General features: G+C 39.3%; 1 pseudogene across 1 annotated transcript; it reads right to left on the bottom strand.

Moving 5' to 3' along the window:
• Positions 1-210: 210 nt before the first annotated feature.
• On the bottom strand, positions 211-2233 carry LOC145907334 (techylectin-5B pseudogene; annotated as a pseudogene). Its single transcript, XR_014402877.1, has 3 exons — positions 2202-2233; positions 1514-1581; positions 211-676 (listed from the first exon to the last, which is right to left on the bottom strand). The product of XR_014402877.1 is annotated as a techylectin-5B pseudogene (transcript).
• Between the last annotated feature and the right edge of the window lie 20559 nt (positions 2234-22792).

A 22792-nucleotide genomic window follows, 5' to 3' on the forward strand; every position in this document is an offset into this window, starting at 1 on the left:
GGCTGTATCTTACAAACCTGTGACCGTATCAAGCTACATTTTTCACTAAAAATTGTGGGAAGTTCTGACTATTTCATATTTAGGTTATTTTTGATTTTAATTTTTTATATCATATGCACTTTAACGCTAAACCGTGACTCGAAGGTCTCTTACACTTTTCTAAAAACAATGACACAACAAGCAAAAGGATCCATGTTTTAAAGTTCCATGTATATTTTTTCACATGTGATGATTTGTGAAGCAAAGTATTTACAAAATATTCACAGCATCAAGCAAACACACTTGTGAATTCGGTGCGATCGGGGTGGTAATAAGTATATGCGGGTAATATATTGTTACTTCTTCTGAATTTGCACAAGGATATAACTTAAGACAATTTCTTTTGTTTTTATTAAATCACGTAAATAATTCCATTTATTTGTTTTGTTTTGTCCTCCATTTTATTACATCACAGGTCTTATTTTTATTTCCGAACGTTCACGTGATACCAGACTCCACTTGTTCGAATCGGATGCCATTGTCTCCTCCTTGTAATACTTTCCGTTCAGGTTGGAGTGATAACAATACTTATACCACCAAGCTCCATGGTAATAAACAGCACAGTTTACACCATCTGAATCATGATCTCGGTCATGTGTGGAGAATGGCATCTGATTGTGGTAATCCAGCCAATCACCTATTGGTGCAAATTTTCAAAAGTTTAGTTTGCGGTTCAGATGTTAACCAGCCAATCACCTGGCATACATTTGAAAGCAGTAAATGTTTAATATATATAGATTTAACGCATTTTGTGAGTAACATGGACAAAAGCGCAAATTACGTCATACTTGCGTAACTCTTTATTTGTTAGTCCAACTTTTTCGTATTGCGCATGCAGACTTAGTAAAATTGCAATTTCAGTTCTTGAAGATTTTGTTTCCATTTATTTTATTCTTTCTGTTTTGACGGATAGCGAATTTCACAACTGATAAAAAAATGTTTATTAACCTCCACACAAGTGATTGGCTCGTATATTTACTTCAAAAGTATAAACGGTCAACAGATGAGGATCTAAAAAGTCTTGTCAGAAGGCACGCGACCGTATAGTATAAAATATTTTAGCACGCATCCTCATGTGAGTTTTGTAACTCACCCACGATTTAGAGCAGGGGCGCACAACCTGCGGCCGTACACATGCTTTATATTACATTTGTATTGTCGGCCGTGCATTGTGAAAAACTTAACAGGTTTTGCTTGGATGTTTGGCTTATGGAATTGTTCAGTTTTGGTTACAAAACAGAATAAAATCTTTCATTTTTACGAAAGAAATATTGTTAAATATAACATTTCATTACATTTCAAGACAGAGGTAAATGCGAAATTGTCAGTTTGGAACTCACTGGCGACTGTTGGTAAAATAAAGTCTGTGTGATGCGGCCGGTATTAATAAAAAGGCTGTGCGCCCCTGAGTTAGAGGCTTTATTAAACCTCCTTTGTATCAAGCTAATTTATTTGAACATGTTTGCTCGCTTACCTGCATCACCAGTGTACCCACCAACAGTCAGACGGTAATTCTCCCCTGATGAACCGATGCTGAAGTTGCTGTCAAGATGGTACAAATAGGAACTCAAAAACTTGGCACTCAAACGCACGCATGTAGTTACCTGTACTTTGCATAATACTTTGTGTTATCGAAATTTTGCAGGTCAACTCGGAGCTCTTGACGTTTCCAACTTGTCAGTTCGTGCATCAGCTCCAAGCCTTAATTAATTAACAAACGTTAAGTTTTATTTGTTTATGCTTTTTACAAATGTTGTTGGTGTTTAGAGATGAAAAAGCATTGCTTGCACTAATGCGCAGCCCAAGATATGACAATCGTGACGACGAGAAAATACTAACACATTTACACACAAGCCTATCTACCATTGTTAGTGTTTGAAACTACCGCTGGAAGCACAAAAGAACGAAAACTAATTGGGAGTTGGTAAAATCTAAATAAACAAAATAAACAATTGATTTGAATGCGGGTAATGCCAATGTCGAATTACCTAACCAAAACTCTCCAGTCAAGGAACCAAATCCCTTTTCATATTCTCTCCAGCCCCGATAAAAATTAGTTGAACCGTCATATCTTTTCTGTACAACCTGAAAATTTAAAAAGAAAAACAAAATTGACATTGTCTTGCCTGGATTTTCGCTTAATATTTCCATCAAGCAATTACATGCATCCGTTATGTTTCAGTGTTCTATGCATGTTATAATTAAAATTGAAACAGATACTTTTACAGAAATCGTTTGTATTTCCTGCAGTAAATAATTTAAGGCATCCCGTTATATTACAGTTTCGGTTGCATAACATTACCTTGTTTTTTTAAATAAAATTAATCATTCTTTGTCAAACCTGTACAATTAATCGAATAAAAATATATATTTTTTTCTTAAAAGATGAACTCACTAGCCAACCACCGCCATCAGTTTGCATGTCGCAATATCCTTGGTAAGGCCGAGGAGAAGATAAATTGTAAACCCCGCTTTGTGTCATTCCGTTTTGCAACGCATCCTTGCAACTGGCGTAAACTACACGATTCGTATCTCCTACAAAATGAAACGTAATCATTGGTCTGAATATGAATTATGTCCCTTTAACGCAGATACATCTTTACTGATATCGACAACATTGCAATAATAAAAAAAAAAACTTTCACCAAACCTGACATTACTGTAAGATTGTTCTCCAATTCATTCTGTTTTGATGGTAATTTCAAGACAGAAACGTTTACGCCTGTTAAAAAAATAGAATATATTAAAAATAACCTTTAATCATTTGTGCTTAAGGTTTAAACCAAGTGCCACTAACGCAGTTCCAAAATAAAAGTAAATGTTTACACTTTAGCAAAACTAAATACGCCTGAGTTCAGTTTCCATTGCTTCCATCTTTGCTTCCAATTTCCTGAATTCGTCTTCCCAGGTGTTATTGGCACCGGGTTCTCCTTTCGGACCCTGGACACCACGAGGCCCAACAGCTCCCGGTGGACCCGCTGGTCCTACTATCGGATCTTCGTTGCTTCCTCCACAAGTCAGGATGACCTGATTCGCTCTTTGGCACAAGCTTAGAATTGGACAAGTTAGAAAAAGCAGCAGAATGCAGCTGATATTTGCCATCAGAATTTTGAAAGTAGGCCTACAGAAGTTAAACAAGAAACAACATGAAATGTTACATGCTGATTATTTCAAGTCGGATACAGAAGAATGCATTAAAAAAGGAAAAACCCTTTTTTGTTACATTTTATCCGCTTGTTGTTCATTTGTGTTTAACTGAATTCCGCATTTTATGTTTGAATCACTTTTTTTCATCGAAAATTTAGTGTTTTTTTTACACACGACATATGAATGTACAAAACTTAGTAACGTGCAGATAGTTTCACATCACAATCATTACATTGGGTTTTAAGAGTTCTGTTTTTGGCTAGCTGAATTTCGAAACCACAGCGTTCTTTTGGCGGTTGTTGATTTGATAACTTGGTTGCTTACAATTGAACTATCTTTCTAGCCGTGTGTCCTTAGTTAAAAACTTAATATTTAACATACAAAAACGACTGCAGTTCACCCAGATGATTTTAGCGTTTCATATCTTTCGTCACAAACTCCTCACAATGTGCAAACATACAACCACCTTTACACAGAGCAAGTATGTCCCTCTGTTTTGATCTGCAACGATATATTAAACACTCTATCTCTTTTTCTGGCAATGGCACTGCCAACATTAGCACGAAAACGAAAACAAGTGGTGTTCGTGAGAGCCTTCGGGTCCATTAGCAAAGTTTTGATTTGCTTCACTGCATGTGGAGGAAAATTGTTTTCGCTTTTGCGTGGGAAAAAAGCAACTTATGGAGTCAACTTCGTCCATTAGCAAAGCGATAACAAGGTTCACACGGGAATTGTGCGTGCCATGATAGGAAAGGCCATCATGGTATGTGAACTGGTGGGATCGCGAAAATAAAACACATTGTACAATTTTAAATGCTTACAAATGACACGCGAAATCAGTATGTTGCAAAAAACATGAATTTTGGGTTCAACATAAAATATAATGTTTCTTTACCTGAAAGCTTTCGTCTCAATTCTCAACAACAGCAAACCCGATATAATTATACCAGCACAAAAAGATATTCTATGGAAATCGTGTTGATTTGCTTTATTAAACAAGTCAATGAATGAAAGCATGTGCGAATGTCTTGCATTACCTAAGTGAAATACTGGTGGTCCAATTTGACTCCCATAGCGAAGGCCTTGCATTGGAACTGAGGCAGTTGTTTTCTATCTAACCGCCAAAGAAATGTTTTAAAACATTGAAGAGGGCCAGGCATGCTATCGTTAGTTTTGTGAAATATACAAACGATCCCACATTACTTGGTTAAACAGTTTTTGGCGTTTGTCTGGATCAAATATTTTTGAGCAAATTACCGCAATTTCTGATATGATAATGCTGGTTCGTGATGGTATGCAATTAGAGGTGTATTGATTGCTGGTGGTAAGCATTCTTTCATGCACAGGATGGCCTAGTTTAAATCTCTGTGGATTGAAAACTTCCTTATTGTCCAATGCTGCAGGCCACTGCCTTTGTGATCGCGTCGTTCTTATTTTTGAACAAGCTGAGCACGAGAAGCTGGGTGAAGAAGGCACGTCGTAGTTACATTTTCACTACTCTCCGGGTATTTCAGCTGTGGGCCGTGGATTGGGTTAAATTGCTCACGAATTTCAATCCGGCAATAACCTTTGCGTACATGAAGAAGTTAAATTTAGTTCTGTACAATGTGTACACACATTCTCTGGATCAGAGTGTTAAAAAAACTGCTCTATGATATGTTTTTTTTTTCTGGCAATGGCACTGCCAACATTAGCAAGAAAACGAAAACAAGTGGTGTTCGTGAGAGCCGTCGGGTCCATTAGCAAAGTTTTGATTTGCTTCACTGCATGTGGAGGAATATTGTTTTCGCTTTTGCGTGGGAAAAAAGCAACTTATGGAGTCAACTTCGTCCATTAGCAAAGCGATAACAAGGTTGTGCGTGCCATGATAGGAAAGGCCATCATGGTATGTGAACTGATGAGATCGCGAAAATAAAACACATTGTACAATTTTAAATGCTTACAAATGACACGCGAAATCAGTATGTTGCAAAAAACATGAATTTTGGGTTCAACATAAAATATAATGTTTCTTTACCTGAACGAATTTCAAGCTGGCAAAAACCTTTGCGTAGATGAAGAAATTAAATTTAGTAACACATTCTCTGGATCAGAGTGGCAAAAAAACTGCTCTATGATATGCATATTTTCAGTGCAGTTTGAAAACCTACAGCTACTCGAATGGCGACAGCAAAACATTTCTTGTCACAGTTTTCTACACGAACAACACCTGGCAAAAAGGTTGAAAAATGGAAACAATAGTCGATGGTTGTGGGTTCAAGATGTACTTTTATTTTTCAATACATTGGATTATGTCATTTTCAGCATACGAAATCCATTACGAAAAGACATTTCCTCACACAGTCATAAACCATTGAAATGCATTCGCACCGAACATTTGATTTTACTGCTTTTACGAGAGTAAGACATTTCAGAATAACTTTTCCACAAATTTTACAACCATTCCAACTGTTTCCCACATATTTTTCCAAAGAGAAACAATTTTAGTTGATAATTTTGGTGAATGTTAGCAAAAAAAGAAAAAATGTTTCCAATTTCAGGTAGCATTCTGTTCCGGATTGTTGTAACTGCCCGTTTCCCCTCCCAGTTTCTCGGGGACATGACGCATGTGTCGTTGACGTAATCGCAGCACGGTTCCGCATCACTGATTCGTGATGTCCACAGACATTTTACATGTGCGGTCGCATAAAAGCGGAGGTGTAGTTTTGACTAGGGTGTCGGGTGGTGTATGATGATTGGGGAGACCATCTATTACAGGGGTACTTCCTGTGGATTTCATTGCACTTGCATGTATTGAGGTTTTCATCGGTAGGAAAAATTTCACGGCAACATTTTGAGTATTGTTTTTGGGGTGGGTGGCTCTTTTTTCTTTCATTTTTCCGTGTTGTTACTGGTTTGACCGGTGTGGAACTTGATGGAATTGCGGAGTCGTTGGTGGTGTATCTGATTGTTGTTGGGAAGAAGTTGGGTCGCTGGGTTGCACTGCTTCAGGTACCGGTGTTTGGTGTCGGAGCGGTGTGGGAACGTGCACCGGGGATGTAGGCGGGTAAACAGGGGAAGATGGTGCAGTTCTTTTTGGCGTTGTGTAGGAGCCTTCTTCGGCGGAGGTAGTGGCGGTGGTGGACGAGGTTTCTTCTTCCGATGAAGATGTGTCCTCCTCGTCTTCTGTGGGGTTGGAGTCTTCCTCCGTCGGCTCTTTATTGGTATTCTTGTTGGTTTCTTTTTTCTTTCTCTTTTCCGCCAGGATGTGGCATTCGGCCTTACAATGATCACAATGGGGTGGCTGCGACGTATGGAATGCCGAGACCAGGTGTTCCACGAGCTTGAGCTCCCTTGGAATCGGGTTATTTTTGAGGACTGATCACTTTATGATGAAGGCCCTTTTGTCGTTACTTATTTTAAATTCGTCATAGAGTCGCCAACCCCTCGACACTGGCAGCATAGCTGTTGCTTGATTTTTGGTGGGACGTAGATGAGGACCACTCTTTACTCGTCATTGGTCCACGCATTAGCGTAGACCGCCGGCGAGGAGTCTGTGATCAGCGCGTCGTTTGTCGTATGAAAGATAACTTTGCCATTGGGGAGGAGAACGATACCGTTAAGATTACTGATAGCAAAGTTGATTGTTTTTAGTAGGCCATAGATCGCCTCTCGTTTCAGCCCTCTACCTCCCCTATGCGCTCGATACGAAAGGGGTCATCTTCTGGGATTGCAACGTTAGTGGCGGCAAGGGCCGCATACGACGTACCAGCAAGCTGGGTGGCACTCGCGATAGAGTTACTGTACCCACACTATAAGGCTGCTTGTATGACCTCTCACGTCGGATTTGTGGTGCTGAAATACGTTCCAGAGATTCCCGGATGATATAATCTAACAGTTCCGTAATCCAATAGCTGAGCGTGATATCTAAACTGCCTTCTTTACTTCTTTCTGTCTTCTTTGTGCCTTTGCTGGCTGCCATAATCTACTTCTTCAGTAAACGAATGATTTCAATTTGCCGCTAGATGTCGCAGGTATTAGCGTATTGACATCATATATACTTTCATGTGTTATGATCACAACACTAGGAAAATGTATGATGTTGGCTTAGTGCCCAACTTCGTATTTTGTGGCCAGTGGTTGGTTTCGTACACGAGTCACAAACAGGTTTTGACATAACGCATAATGCAGAATTTGAATGAAGTATGTTTGCAACTGCTGTGGTCACGCCCCATGCCTTCCACACGACAGTGATGACGTTTGCATGCCACTGTCACGTGATTTGCAAAATGTGCCCCAATCCATCTGTGACCACCTGTGTGTGATTATTATGGTTTTGCGTTGTGCTGATTGCAATTATCTGTCCTGCAAATTAAGGTACATGCACAACAATTATATTTCCAAATTATTTCGTCTCTGTGTCAACAAAAAAAGTAAAAACTGCACTAAAAGTAGCAGCGACCAATAAATTTCGCTGTAGCGAAACGTCATACAAGGCGTTCGCGTCCAAAAGTGCCTCTTTGTCATGGGAAACGAGCCTCAAATTGTAGGTATTGCAACGTCATTACTCTTTACTTCAATAAGACGTGGATGGTGCGTTTCTTCGCTCAGTGACATTACATGACGTCATTTTGGGTGTCATAACTTTAACCTCACCTTTATGGAGACGTAATCTGATGCTTTTAACATTTCTGGTTACAAACTGTATTGCGAAAAGTGTTTTAGTGGTTGATTGCGGCGAATTTTGTTGTGATAATGAACTTGAACAATAACCAGTGAAGTACCTCATCGTTAAACTAAGTTGTGACCGAAACCGATTATTGAACACCACGAATTTATTCTGATCAATTAATCGAATCATTTAGAATGTTACGCAAACCCGTAGACAACTTCCAGACAAAAAGTAGTTCTACGAAAAGATATCTGTGTTCCATAAATCTTAGTTTTGTGGGTTTTTCTCAGCGGTCTTTGCCGGCCTTAAAATTTAATTACCGGTACTTATCATTTGCAGGGAGATGACAAATCGACAAGGCTTCAGTAAATACTAATTGACGCGATAAATAAACCAATAACGGTTTGTCACCCTAACTCATCATTCACTTTTTGTGCTCCTGTTTAGTGTAAAATTACCAAATCAGCAGTTTTACAATGTTTTCCTTTTGCGCGCATAAGCCTCGATGGCAGCTCCCGCACGAATGAATCGCCTTGCAAGACGTCACGCAACAATGATCTCGCTTTCGCACGATTACGTTCGCAACGATTTAAACGTAAGTGTGATCGGCTGTATCTTAGAAACTTGAGACCGTATCCAGCTACTTTTTTCACTAAAAATTGTAGAAAGTTCTGACCATTTTGTGTTTAAGTTATTTTCCATGTGATATGAACTTTAACGCAAAACTGTGACCCGAAAGTCTCTTCCGCTTATCTGAATAATGACACAAAAAGCAAAAGCTTTCATGTTTTAAAGTTCCATGTATATTATTTTATATGTGATGATTTGTGAAGGAACGTATTTACAAAATATTCACAGCATCAAGAAAACACACTTGTGAATTCGATGCAATCGTGGTGGTAATAAGTATATGCGGTTAATAAATTGTTAATTACTTTTTAAAGAACAATAAAAAAAAAACTTTCCAGTAATTTCGACGATTTCTCGTTAATCACGCAAATAGTTTCATTTATTTGTTTTGTTTTGTCTCCGGTTTTATTACATCACAGGTCTTACTTTCATTTCCGAACGTTTACGTGATACCGGATACCAATTGTTCGAATCGTATGCACTTGTCTCCTCCTTGTAATACTTTCCGTTCAGGTTGGAGTAATGACAACCCTTATACCACCAAGCTCCATGCCGCAAAACAGCACAGTTTCCACCATTCGAATCATGATCTCGGTCATGTGTGGAGAATGACATCTGATTGTGATAATCCAGCATATCACCTATTGGTGCAAATTTTTAACAGTTTAATTTGCGGTTCAGATGTTAACCAGCTAATCACCTGGCATACATTTGAAAGAAGTGAATGTTTAATATATATAGATTTAACGCATTTTGTGAATAACATACACAAACGTGCCAATAACGCTATAATTGCGAAACACATTATGATTTAATTCCGATTTTTTAGTATTGCGTATTCAGACTTCGTAAAAATTTTAGTTCTTGGAGACATTTTTTCGATTTATTTTAAACTTTCGATTTTGGCGGCTAGCGAATTTTACAAATGATAAAAAAATGTTTATTAACCGCCACACAAGTGATTGGCTCGTATATTTACTTTAAAAGTACGCAGACTGTTATGGAAAAAAGTCTTGCATAAAAAAATGGGCAAAACGATTCAAATTCAGCATGTCATTGACTCACCTGCGGCCGTAAACATGCTTTATATTACATTTGTATTATCGGCTGTGCATTGTGAAAAACTTAAAAGGTTTTGCTTGGATGTTTGGCTTATGGAATTGGTCGGATTTTGTCATAAAAAAGAACAAAATCAAGTATTTTTTGCAAAATATCATTACACTTTTAAGGCATAATTAAATGCGAAATTGTCAGTTGGGACTCACTGGCGACTGTTGGTAAAATAAAGTCTGTGTGATGCGGCCGGTATTAATCTAAAGGTTGTGCGCCCCTGAGTTAGAGACTTTATCAAACCACCTTTGTATCAAGCTAATTAGTTAAACATGTTTGCTCACTTACTTGCGTCACCAGTGTACCCACCAACAGTCAGACGGTAATTCTCCCCTGATGAACCGATGCTGAAGTTGCTGTGAAGATGGTACAAATAGGAACTCAAAAACTTGGCACTCAAACGCACGCATGTATTTACCTGTACTTTGCATAATACTTTGTGTCATCGAAATTTTCCAGGTCAACGCGGAGCTCTTGACGTTTCCAACTTGTAAGTTCGTGCATCAGCTCCAAGCCTTAATTAATCAACAAACGTTAAGTGTTATTTGTTAATGTTTGAAACTACCACTGGAGGCGCTAAATAACGAAAACTAATTGGGAGTTGTTAAAATCTAAACAAACAAAAGAAACAATTGATTTAAATGCGGTTGCTGCTAATGTAGCAGTACCTAACCAAAACTCTCCAGTCAACGAACCAAATCCGTTTTCGTATTCTCTCCAGTCCCGATAAAAATTAGTTGAACCGTCAAATCTTTTCTGCACAACCTGAAAATTTAATAAGAAAACAAAATTGACATTGGCTTGCATGGATTTTCGCTTAATATTTCCATCGAGCAATTACATGCATCCGTTATGTTGCAATGTTCTTTGCATGTTATGATTAAATTTGAAACAGATACTTTTATAGAAAACGTTTGTATTTCCTGTAGTAATTAATTTAAGGCATCCCGTTTTATTTGCAGTTTCGGTTCCATTGTTTGCATAAAATTACCCTTTTCTTTTAAATAAACTTATTCATTCTTTGTCAAACCACTACAATTATCCAAAAAAAAATTTTTTCTAATCTCAAAATATGAACTCACTAGCCATCCTCCACCATCAGTTTGCATGTCGCAATATCCTTGGTAAGGCCGAGGATAAGATAAATTGTAAACTCCGCTCTCGGTAAAGCCGTGTTGTAATGCGTCCTTACAGGTTGAAAAAATTGCACGGGAAATTAATTCTGCGAAATTATTTAACTAAATTATCAGTGAAAATATTAAAATTCTACTTATCACCAAATAAACAACGCGGACCTGTATTAGCTTGAACTTGGTTTTCCAATGTATTCACGATTGCTTCCAATCTTCTAAATTCGTCTTTCCAGGTGTTATTGGCACCGGGTTCTCCTTTCGGTCCCTGGACTCCACGAGGCCCAACAGCTCCCTTTGGACCACGTTTTCCAGGAGGACCCGCTGGTCCTGGTATCGGATCTTCGTTGCTTCCTCCACAAGTCAGGATGACCTGATTTGCTCTTTGGCACAAGCTTAGAATTGGACAAGTTAGAAAAAGCAGCAGAATGCAGCTGATATTTGCCATCTGTATTTTGAAAGTAGGCCTACAGAAGTTAAACAAGAAACAACATGAAATATTACATGCTAATAATGTCAAGTCGGATACAGAAGAATGCCTTAAAAAAGGAAAAACACTTTTTTGTTACATTTTATCCGTTTGTTGTTCATTTGTGTTCAATTGAATTCTGCATTTTGTTTTTGTATCACTTTTTATTCATCGAAAATTTGGTGTATTTTTTACCCACGACATATGAATGTACAAAAATTAGTAACGTGCAGATAGTTTCACATCACAACCATTACATTGGGTTTTCTTTTTTTTAAGAGTTCTGTTTTAGGTTACCTGAATTGCGAAACTGCGTTATTTTGGCGATTGTTGATTTGATAACTTGGTTGTTTACAATTGAACTATGTTTTTAGCCGTGTGACCTCATTTAAAAACTTAATATTTAACATACAAATACGACTGCACTTAACCCAGATGATTTTAGCGTTTCATATCTTTCGTCACAAACTCCTCACACTGTGCAAACATACAAACACCTCTACACAGAGCAAATCCCTCTGTCTTCATTTGCAACGATAATTAAACACTCTGTCTCTTTTTTGGCGAAGGCACTGCCAACATTAGCACGTAACCACTAAAGATTCGAGAGTTTTCAACTGATGATGACATAAGCACTTGCCCAAACGTTCAAAATATATAAAACAGGGCAAAGTTTACGGACCAGACTCTATATTCTCAGAATCTTATCTAGATCTGCAACAATATTTCAAGCTTTCAGACGCTTATATACTTGAATGTTACATCATTTTGTCGAAAAACAAAAAAGGCGGTTTGCTGGTAATATTTGAATCTGGGAACCGTCAGGTACTTGTGGAAATATTGCAGGGAACCGTCAGGTATTTGTGGAAATATTGCAGGGAACCGTCATTTAATTGTGGAAATATTGCAGGAAACCGTCATGTATTTGTGGAAATATGGCTGGGAACCGTTAGGTACTTGTGGAAATATTGTTGGGAACCGTCACGTATTTGTGGAGATATGGTTGGGAACCGTCAGGTACTTGTGGAAATATTGCAGGGAACCGTCATTTAATTGTGGAAATATTGCAGGGAACCGTCATGTAATTGTGGAAATATTGCAGGAAACCGTCAGGTATTTTTGGAAATATTACTGGGAACCGTCAGGTACTTGTGGAAATATTGTTGGGAACCGTCACGTATTTGTGGAAATATGGTTGGGAACCGTCAGGTACTTGTGGAAATATTGCTGGGAACCGTCAGGTATTTGTGGAAATATTGCAGGGAACCGTCATGTAATTGTGAAAATATGGTTGGGAACCGTCAGGTACTTGTGGAAATATGGCTGGGAACCGTCAGGTACTTGTGGAAATATTGCTGGAAACCGTCACGCATTTGTGGAAATATTGCTGGGAACCTTTGGGTCCATTAGCAAATCCATAAGAAGTTTCTCATTGGAGCTATACAAAAGGTCAAGCCGTGGTAATTAAAATGTGTGTGCAAGCAAAGCAACAGATATGTCAAAACCACTCGTACAGGATGCAATCAGGACTGGTATCGGCACTCAAACCTCGGAAATAATGTGAAAGACATCGACAAAAGGCGCAATGTGATTCCATCGAACCAACGTTCTTCGTATTAATGCAATGGATAAACGCGGAAAACTGCATAATGGTCACTGAATTTAACGCCTCACAAAAAATAAAACAACAGTTTGGTTTGGTACATATGACGATGCATAAACACAAAAAACACTTCCGGTGTCTCCACGGGGGAAATTACCTCTTACGTGCAAATTTCATGTATTTTGTAACCATTGAATACTTTCACTCGCATGAGTTAAGATGGTAATTGCTGTGCACTTGCGTGAATTTGAAAATCGTTCGTAGTCATGGCTGACGTAAACATTCATCACACACGTACAACATTAGTGACTGGCGGTGCGGTTTTCGATATCGCGGCAAACGGTCGGACGTTCATACGAGTCGGCGTCATGACGTGAGGCGTGATTTTCTCGCTTGCAGCGACTGACGGCGGAGTTAAATCTGATTTAACTTTTCCATCAACCTCAGTGATCGGAAGATTGTTTTCGCATGGTATTTGGTTTGTTATGATAAATTTTAAGTGGTTTAAAATACTTTTATTTGTACATTCAGTGTTTGGTGAAAAAATACCAGAAATTAATTAATAGATGATTATTATTGTTGCCAATGACGCAATAATTTTTTATTTTGAAAACGTTTGTTTAAATAAATCTTGTGGATCAGTACCACAAACCTGGTCATTTTCTGATCCAAAAGTAATAGCAAACTAAATAATGCATTTGTTTTGAGTAACGCTCTGTACATGATTATTTTATTGATTTTGAAGTTAAAAGTTAACAACAATTTGTCCTATCAACGATTTTACGACACAGAGGTTCAAGGTCTTTTGGTTATTTAAACCGTACTTCGTGTATGAATCCCGCTGTCGCTTCAGACGGTGCGAAAATGATTCGCGAACAACTGCGTCTGTTGTGCAGAAAAGGGCATTCCAAAACATATTTTTTCGTGCTGTGATGCATTCAAAACACATTCCCGTGGCTAGGTCAGATATGCTTTATAGAGCGACCATATCTGACCACGTTTGCGAATTCAAAGTCTCGGGCTTTAGTCATCTCTCCCCGACCCATCTTCAACACCATTGCATTCTGGTTTCGGTAAACAAAAAAACATAACATCCTGCATGCGAAAATGTCTTTGCTTGTACGCAGTATCCAAATACTAAAATTGTGTCAGATTGATTTCAGTTCGTATTCCGTTTCGTTTTAAGTCTATATATTCTAATTATTGCTATTTTTGCATGTTTTCGGGGGTTCGACGAATCCTTGCAGAGAATCCAAGGGCTTCGATGAGGTTGTAAGGTTAAGAACCACTAATTAAGGTTCTGATACTCAGACAAGAAGCAACGAAGCGGGAAGTTTTCTGGGGGAATTTTGGGAAAAAGGAACATTGACTTCTTTCGGCGTCTCTCTCGTATTTTAACTGCATGTCTTGCTCTTTTTCGGTGGGAGCTTGGAAGTATGTGTAATGTGTAGTCACAGACTAAATTCACTGCACAACTATATGATTGGCTCAAATGTTCGCAAATAAAAAGGTAACAAATATTAACAAAATAATGGAATTTAAATATTTTAATTATTAGTTTTTTCTTCTATCTCTTTTAATCGAATGTTCACTGGCATCGCTGCCAAAGCTTGGCACCCAAGCTTGATCAGCCACTGTGGCCCCTATAGGCGCAATATGACTTTTGGGTCTGTTGGCTAATAATTGCCTGAATGTCTCTCTGTAGAATTCACAATGGCAAATACATTAATTCGAATAACAGTTTATTATCAGGCTTTCGGGAATAAATTCCAAGCCACGGCGAATAGCTTATGGAGTCTCAGTATTGATGGCCTTGTCACAATGATAATAGAGAATGCAATTGAACATGTAACAGACTGATCTTAACTCAACTTGTGATGCCATGCACTGCGATTTGAAACGTAAGATCACGTGACAATGCTAGAGCAGCAGCGACATATAGTGGAAGAATAAAAAGGGAATGTCACGAAATGACTGTTAAAACTTGTCATTGTCCGCTGCAATATCCACATCCCTATATGACTTAAACCTTGGTTTCGTATATGTTTAAGATTTTCCCCGAAAAGTTACGCTCAATATTTTGTAAAGTAAATATGTTCACATTTTACACAGCAACAGACAATACACATGGAAATATTTTTGGAAACCGTCACGCATTTGTGGAAATATTGCTGGGAACCTTTGGGTTCATTAGCAAAGCCATAAGAAGTTTCTCTCAGGAGCTATAGAGAAGGTCAAACCTTGGTAAGTAATATGTTTGTGCAAGCGAAGCAACAGATTCGTCAAAACCACTCATACAGGATGCAATCAAGACTGGTATCGGCACTCAAACCTATGAAATAATGTCAAAGACATCGGCAAAAGGCGCAATGTGATTCCATCGAACCAACGTTCTTCGTGTCAATGCAATGGATAAACACGGGAAACTGCATAATGGTAACTGAATTTAATGCTTCACAAAAAATAAATTAACATTTTGGTTTGGTACATATGACGACCATCAGCACAAAAAACACTTCCGGTGTCTGTACGGGGTAAATTGCTTGTTACGTGCAAGTTTCATGTGTTTTCATTTACCTATGAAAGGGCGCACAGAAACACAAGGGAATAAACTGGAATAGAGACCTTGCCATATTGATGTGAATCATCAAACAGATCAAGTTATTTGAACCTTGGCATTGCGTGAGAATGAAACAATTTCCCACAAAAGATTTTCCAAATATTTAGGTTCTGATACTGCGAAAATGTAGAGGTTTTCCATACCATTCTTATTTCTAGAATTTGTGCATATTTCCTCAAGCAGAGTTTTTGAAAATAAAACTCTGCCCTTTTCCAAGACACGCGTGTTTCCTTTCGACTTACGTATTTGTTTTTTGTTTATGTTTTGCGTCCTTACGGGTCTATTTCTTTAACCATTACGGATTATCAATGTCATGTCGCGGTGGTAAACGATTTCTGATGGATCACCTCCAGAAAAGTCCAATCATTCTGACGAATTAATATATCTTAAAGATCGGACGAAGTGTGAAATGCATTAGAAATGTCGACATCTAAAAGCAACATACTTACGTTGTCGATAATAACCCTGGGTGTAACACTTAATTGTGATTGCAGATTATTGCTACATAATAAACTGTGCATAGGAAAGCATTGGTATCATTCCCAGTGGGTAAAATGGCATAACTTCCGATCGCAGACAAAACTTGCGTTAGGTTGTTTGACTGGAACCTACAATAACGTACATAAGTTGGCTAAGACGAAGAGGGACGTTTTGTGAAGGCAGATTGAGAAAAAGGAACGTTGACTTCTTTCTACGTCTCTCTCCTTTATTTTAGCTGCATGTCTTGCTCATTCTAGGTGCGAGCTTGGAAGTATGCGTAATGTGTAGTCATAGACTAAACACACTACACAACTACATGATTGACTCAAATGTTCGCAAATGAAAGAAAAAAATATGAACAATAATTTTAATTATTTAAATTTTAGTTTTTAGATATGAAATCGAAATATTTTAATTTTGAATTTGTTCTCTTATTTCTTTATATCAAATGTTCACTGACATCGCAGCCAAGGCTTGGCACCTAAGCTTGATCAGCCACTGTGGCCCCTATAAGAGCAACAAATCCTGTGGAGGCGAAAGGCCTGTTGGCCAATAATTGACTGAATATCTCTCTGTTGAACTTACAATGACAAACACTTTAATTCGAATAACAGTTTATTATCAGGCCTTTTAGGAATAAATTCGAATCCTCGGCAAATAGCTTATAGAGACCCAGTGATGATTTGTTTGTCACAATAATAATCGATAATGCAATTGAACACGTAACAGACTGATCTTAACTCAACCGATAAAGCCATTCACTGCGATTTGAAACGTAAGATCACGTGAATTTCTACAGCAGCAGCGACATATAGTGGAAGAGGAAAAAGGGAATGTCACGCAATGACTGTTAAAACTTGTCATTGTCAGCTGTAATATCCACATCGCTATATGTCTTACACCTTGGTTTTCTATATAAGTAAGATTTTCCCCAACAAGATCGCAAATGTATATGAACTCTCAGTATAAAATAGCGACTTATCGAAACCCACAATTTTAAGCTTACTCTTATGGCGTTAAAAATCTTTTATGAAATTTCCACTTTCAATTGGGCGCAATGTAGTTGCTATAAATAACGTAAGAAAACAAAGCGATTCAATTCATATATCGAACCTTCATGAAGAAATTAGTCGTGTTGTTTGAACAGTGCAACAATACACCGTGTTAGAAACAGTTTTTTAGTTGTTTCGGTAACTTCACACACACCTGTGTCCAATATAGAACATAATGGATGACCGTGACAGCAAGGAACTGAAGTAGTTTTTTATTAAATTGCAACTTAATGTACGAACCGCCGATTTGAAGCACCACAAAAATGGGACATGCACCAAACTTTAAGCTGTGTCTAACATAGAAAAACACTTCTTTCCACGTCTTTAATCCAAATATATTTTATGGGCACCAACTTTACACAGAAACAAAGTTTACAAACAGTTACAACAATCACTCGTTATCACCCTCTACGAATCATTGACGAACAACAAATCACAAGAAACTTTGATAACGATTTCATTCACATATCTGAGAATGTAGAGGCTTCCCCATACAACAGAAAATATTGACATGTTTTACTTATTTTAAAGATCTTTCGGCAAAAACTCATGCCATAATATGTTTAAAAATCTCGTGACTGGTCCAGCTCCACAGTTATTAGAGCTGACCAAACTGACGTCAAAAATCGTAGATAGGATTTGCGTGGGTGGTGACGTCATATATCATTAATTTTAGTCACACACTCGCAGGAGCGGAAAAAACAATTAACGCACAGTAAAAGGCACAAAACGCAAACAATAAACACATTAAGCTTTAAACAGTAATGTGGGAAAGGGGTATTGCCCACATTAAGTTGCAACTGTTGATGTTGTTTTTACAGCGATTCCATGAGCAGGAGAAGATACATGTCTTTCGCCGACTCAAGGATTTGCGGTCGCTGAACTTAACTCTGTGACTCGGGTTGTCGAGCACGTGTTTGCACACTTCCGACGTTGCCGATCGTTGATGTTCAGCGATGCGTGTCCACAAGTTTCTTGATATCTGTTCAATGTAGGATTGACTACACAAATATGGGAGTTTGTTAACGACGGATGAGAGGTGAAAGGTCTTCTTTTTGCATGGAAAATGCTGCGCAAGTTTGAGTGGGTCATGTTCCACGCCCTATACAGTCTTCCTGTCTGTGCAGCGGTAATCGAAACGTGTTGATTTCCGATTGACTCGGTGGTTGATACGGTCTGGGTATGACAACCTCATCACACAGAATTTTGCGTTTTTGTGTGTGGATTTTGGAATGTCCACCTCATTTTTTATGCATTACCGAACTTGCGCACTAAGCTACGAATTTGTTCTAACCTATTTTTTTCGAAATTATGATTGTTTTGTTGATATGTGTGCACTACGATGCATAGGCATATTTTACCGTGCAAAATAAGTTTGTTTCTAGCGCTACATGGAAAGAGCATGAATTAGGGATCGTGGCAAAAGATATTACGGGAAAAAGGGCCCGATTTTTTAGCTGCAGTATCTTTGTAATCGAAGACATAACAAAAATATTAGGAAAGCTATGTTTAACTATTTTTTTCGGGGCACATCAAATCCCCACGAATATCACACCACGTGAACGAATAACGCCACGCATAAAATTGAACAAAGTAAGTGGGGAAACGCAACGAATAAGGGAAAGGTCTTGACGATACACAGCGACACCTTGCCGGAGGGTGCGTATATATTAACTAAGTGAAAGGTGTGGGTCAGGGTTGATATATCGGCCGCAATAATGCGACCGTCAGAGTCGGAAGTTGAATTAAGAATTCGGAGGCTGGAGGAGTTTAGAAGAACTGCGACACCCCGTAGGCAGAGCCTTTTAGAGGTGCCGAGTTTAAGAGGATTGGGCCGGAAGTCCATTCGGACTTCCACAGGGATTCGGTATGGGGGGTAGAGTGAGTTTCTTGGAGGCAAAAAAGGTCAAAGTTCAAAGAGGAAAGGTGCCGAAATAGGGCCATTCTCATGGTTGCCTGGCCTAAGCCGTTAACGTTCAGAGTGCAAATGCGTAGATGAGAAATTGGCGCCATTATAAAAACAAAATAAAAACAAAATCACGTGGTCAGTGGGGTTATTTCAAAAACAGGTGGAATTAAAGTCGTCCGGTATATTCGCTTTACAACTACAAACAACTTTTTTCCGGGCAAAAGATTGTAAACCGCGCCGCAGGTACAGCTGATTAGAATCCGCTGGCAGTTCTTATTAGTGCAGCGGGATGGGCTTGTATAGGCCTCATCCGGCGCCCAATTGCCGCATCGGCATTTAAAATGCACAGTACCACATGAACATTTAATATCCTTGCCTGTATATGCAGTGAGACAACATGTCGTTTTCTTCGGTATGGGTTGTGATTTTCGTTTGCGGGAACGCACCTCGGTGAAGCCTTCTTCGTCACGCTTGGCTGCTCTGGGTATTGACGTTGCCACGGGTGATGGTTGGTGTGTCGGAGCGGTAATAGCCAACTCGGGCTGCGGGATACGGTGTTGTACCGCCTCTGGTGTCTTGCATTTTGGACTCACGATGAGCGTTGCGGCGCTAGAGGGTGGTAGCGCCTCTGCAGTCTTGTTGATGTTGTGGTGCGTTGTAGCGGTAGTAGCCACCTCGGGCTGCAGGATACGACGTTGTACCGCCTCTGGTGACTTGATTTTATTCTTCTTCGCGGGCGTTGGGGCGCGCTTGAGTGACGCCTCTGGAGACTTCACGCCCTTTTGTGTGACGTCAGCCGTCACGGTCGGGGGCGCACGGTCCGCAACTGATGTTTTGCGCTTGCTCGCTGTGACGTCAGCCATCACAGTCAATGGTTCAGCACTTGCGACAACAGCTGTCGCGTTGCTGGTTTCACCCTGGCGCGCTCTTATCAGTATCAGTGTAACTTCTGGCACATGCAGGTGCACAGATGGTGTGACCTCAGCGGTCGCTTGCATATTTTGGTCCGGCGCAATAACAGCTGTCAGACCTGTTGTAGCGTTAGCTTCTGATGTCTTCTTATCTTCAGCTGGCACATTCGGCTCCTTATCGCCGGCACTATTCTTTTCGGCTGCCTGCTTGCGCTCCACCGCTTGCCTCGCAAAGCTTGGGCAGTCGCTTTTCTGGTGGCCCATTTCCAAACAAAATTCGCACTTTTTTGGCTGGCCGTTGTATTTTATCTCGACCACATTCTTACCAAGTCGAAACCGCTCTGGGATCGGGTTCTCTTTCAGCACAGACCCTTTCATAATAATAATTCGCTTGCCTCCGTAGAGGCCGCAATCGTCATTGGTTTTCCACCCTCTTAGTGTTGGGGCGTACTTGGCAAAATATGCGAGGAGCGCTTGCATTGGTATACGCGGGGGGACCTTGGTAAGTGTAACACATTCTTCATCTTCACATCTCGCGGTTGCGTAAACCGGCTTTCCGGTCGCTCGAAGTGCCATGGCGAATTCACGCGCCTTATCCTTGTGGCGCAGTAAAACTTTACTCTGCCGTTAGAGAACTGCAACAGACCTTCTGGGAAGGTCCGCCAACGAATGTTATGTTGCCGCAGCAACGTTAAGATTTCGGGACGCTTCAGCCCGGGATTGAAACGGGCGTCCACTTCCAAATTCTCATCCGTGTCGAACGGATCTTTAACTTGCACAGATCGGGCCGCCACACTGGGCCCGGCTACAGCCTTTGCAAAATTCATAACAGACATATTGCAAAACAGAAAAATGGTGTGTCAAGTGACAAAGGACACACCTTGGCCGCTTGTCGATAACCTCTACTAAAACGTACGAAATAGTGGCCCTGAAAAGGGCCGGGCTGGCTAAACAAGCGATCTCAAGAATCTCCTCCAAACACATTCACAGCTGACAATTACGTTTCAAAAGAAGTTCCAAAAACAAACTGGTAAATCCTTCCGATAACTGCTTTGAACAACTTGCAAATGATTAAATAGAGAAAATAGCTTGTCGAAACAGTAGGTAACTCACGTATGATACTTGCCTTATTCAAATAGCAATTAACTGTCACATATATGCGTTCTTGTTATCGAACGTTTTCAGTTGATGGTTCAGCCTTTTCGACACGAACAATTTAAAGAAACGCACCATCAACAGGGCCAGGGCTTCACTAATGGATTCATCAGGCTTGTCCACAAGCATATGGAAAATGACAATGTTACAGGACCTACGATGCGATGCGTGTTTATGATGCTTGAATGTCATTGCGTAAACCACTAAGTGGCGACGGCAACGCTGGAGCGATGTCTGACTGAAATAGGAAGTCATCATGTTCGTACAACTGACTTGGAGGTCCACAATACAACAGCACACACAAAAATCTGTTTTGAGACCCGATATTATGCAAGAACAGCTCGTCCACAATTTTGCAATGGAAATATCTTGCGGTGCCAGATCCGTCACCCAGCACATAGAACACAACACGCAATTGTATTCAATGTTGAGCAGAATGGGAGACGCGACGGAAACCCATACACTACAAATATTCCCATTTGTTTGAGATTGATTTATTAATAGCGGCTCGAGGCTCATGCTTTTAGTGAAAAGAGCATGTTTTTCTTATAAATGTCTATTTACCTTCCGCAGAGTTATTAAAATATGATAGGAATTCTATTTTATGAAAAGTCATTACATGAGCCACAAACAGTTTTTGAAAAAAAAACGCATGTAATCATAGTCTAATCTTTTTTCATGTAAATGCTTTAAGATGTTACGCAAACCCGTAAGCAATTTCACTGCCAGACAAAAAGTAGTTCTCTGACAAGATATCTGTGCTCTATACATCTTAGTTTTGTGGGTTTTTCTCGGCGGTCTTTGCCGGCGTTAACATTTGATTACCGGTACTTATCATTTGCAGGGATTAGACAAATCGACAGGGCTTCAATAAATACTAATTGACGCGATAAATAAACCAATAACGGTTCGTCTCCCTAACCCATCATTCACTTGTTGTACTTCTGTTTAGTGTAAAATTACCAAACCAGCAATTTTACAATGTTTTCCATTTGTGCGCATAAGTTTGTGCGCAAAGGCGTCGCTGACAGCTCCCGTACGAATGAATCGCCCTGCATGACTTCACGCAACAATAATCTCGCTTTCGCACGATTACGTTCGCAACGGTTTAAACGTAAGTGTGATCGGCTGTATCTTACAAACCTGTGACCGTATCAAGCTACATTTTTCACTAAAAATTGTGGGAAGTTCTGACTATTTCATATTTAGGTTATTTTTGATTTTAATTTTTTATATCATATGTACTTTAACGCTAAACCGTGACTCGAAGGTCTCTTACACTTTTCTAAAAACAATGACACAACAAGCAAAAGGATCCATGTTTTAAAGTTACATGTATATTTTTTCACATGTGATGATTTGTGAAGCAAAGTATTTACAAAATATTCACAGCATCAAGCAAACACACTTGTGAATTCGGTGCGATCGTGGTGGTAATAAGTATATGCGGGTAATATATTGTTACTTCTTCTGAATTTGCACAAGTATATAACTTAAGACAATTTCTTTTGTTTTTATTAAATCACGTAAATAATTCCATTTATTTGTTTTGTTTTGTCCTCCGTTTTATTACATCACAGGTCTTATTTTTATTTCCGAACGTTCACGTGATACCAGCCACTTGTTCGAATCATGTGCACTTGTCTCCTCATTGTAATACTTTCCGTTCAGGTTGGAGGTAAAACAATACTTATACCACCAAGCTCCATGGTGATAAACAGCACAGTTTAAACTCCCATATAAATCATGATCTCGGTCATGTGTGGAGAATGGCATCTGATTGTGATAATCCAGCCAATCACCTATTGGTGCAAATTTTCAAAAGTTTAGTTTGCGGTTCAGATGTTAACCAGCCAATCACCTGGCATACATTTGAAAGCAGTAAA

This window comes from Ascidia mentula, chromosome 6 (genome assembly GCF_947561715.1).
Source record: "Ascidia mentula chromosome 6, kaAscMent1.1, whole genome shotgun sequence".
Lineage (NCBI taxonomy): Eukaryota > Metazoa > Chordata > Ascidiacea > Phlebobranchia > Ascidiidae > Ascidia > Ascidia mentula.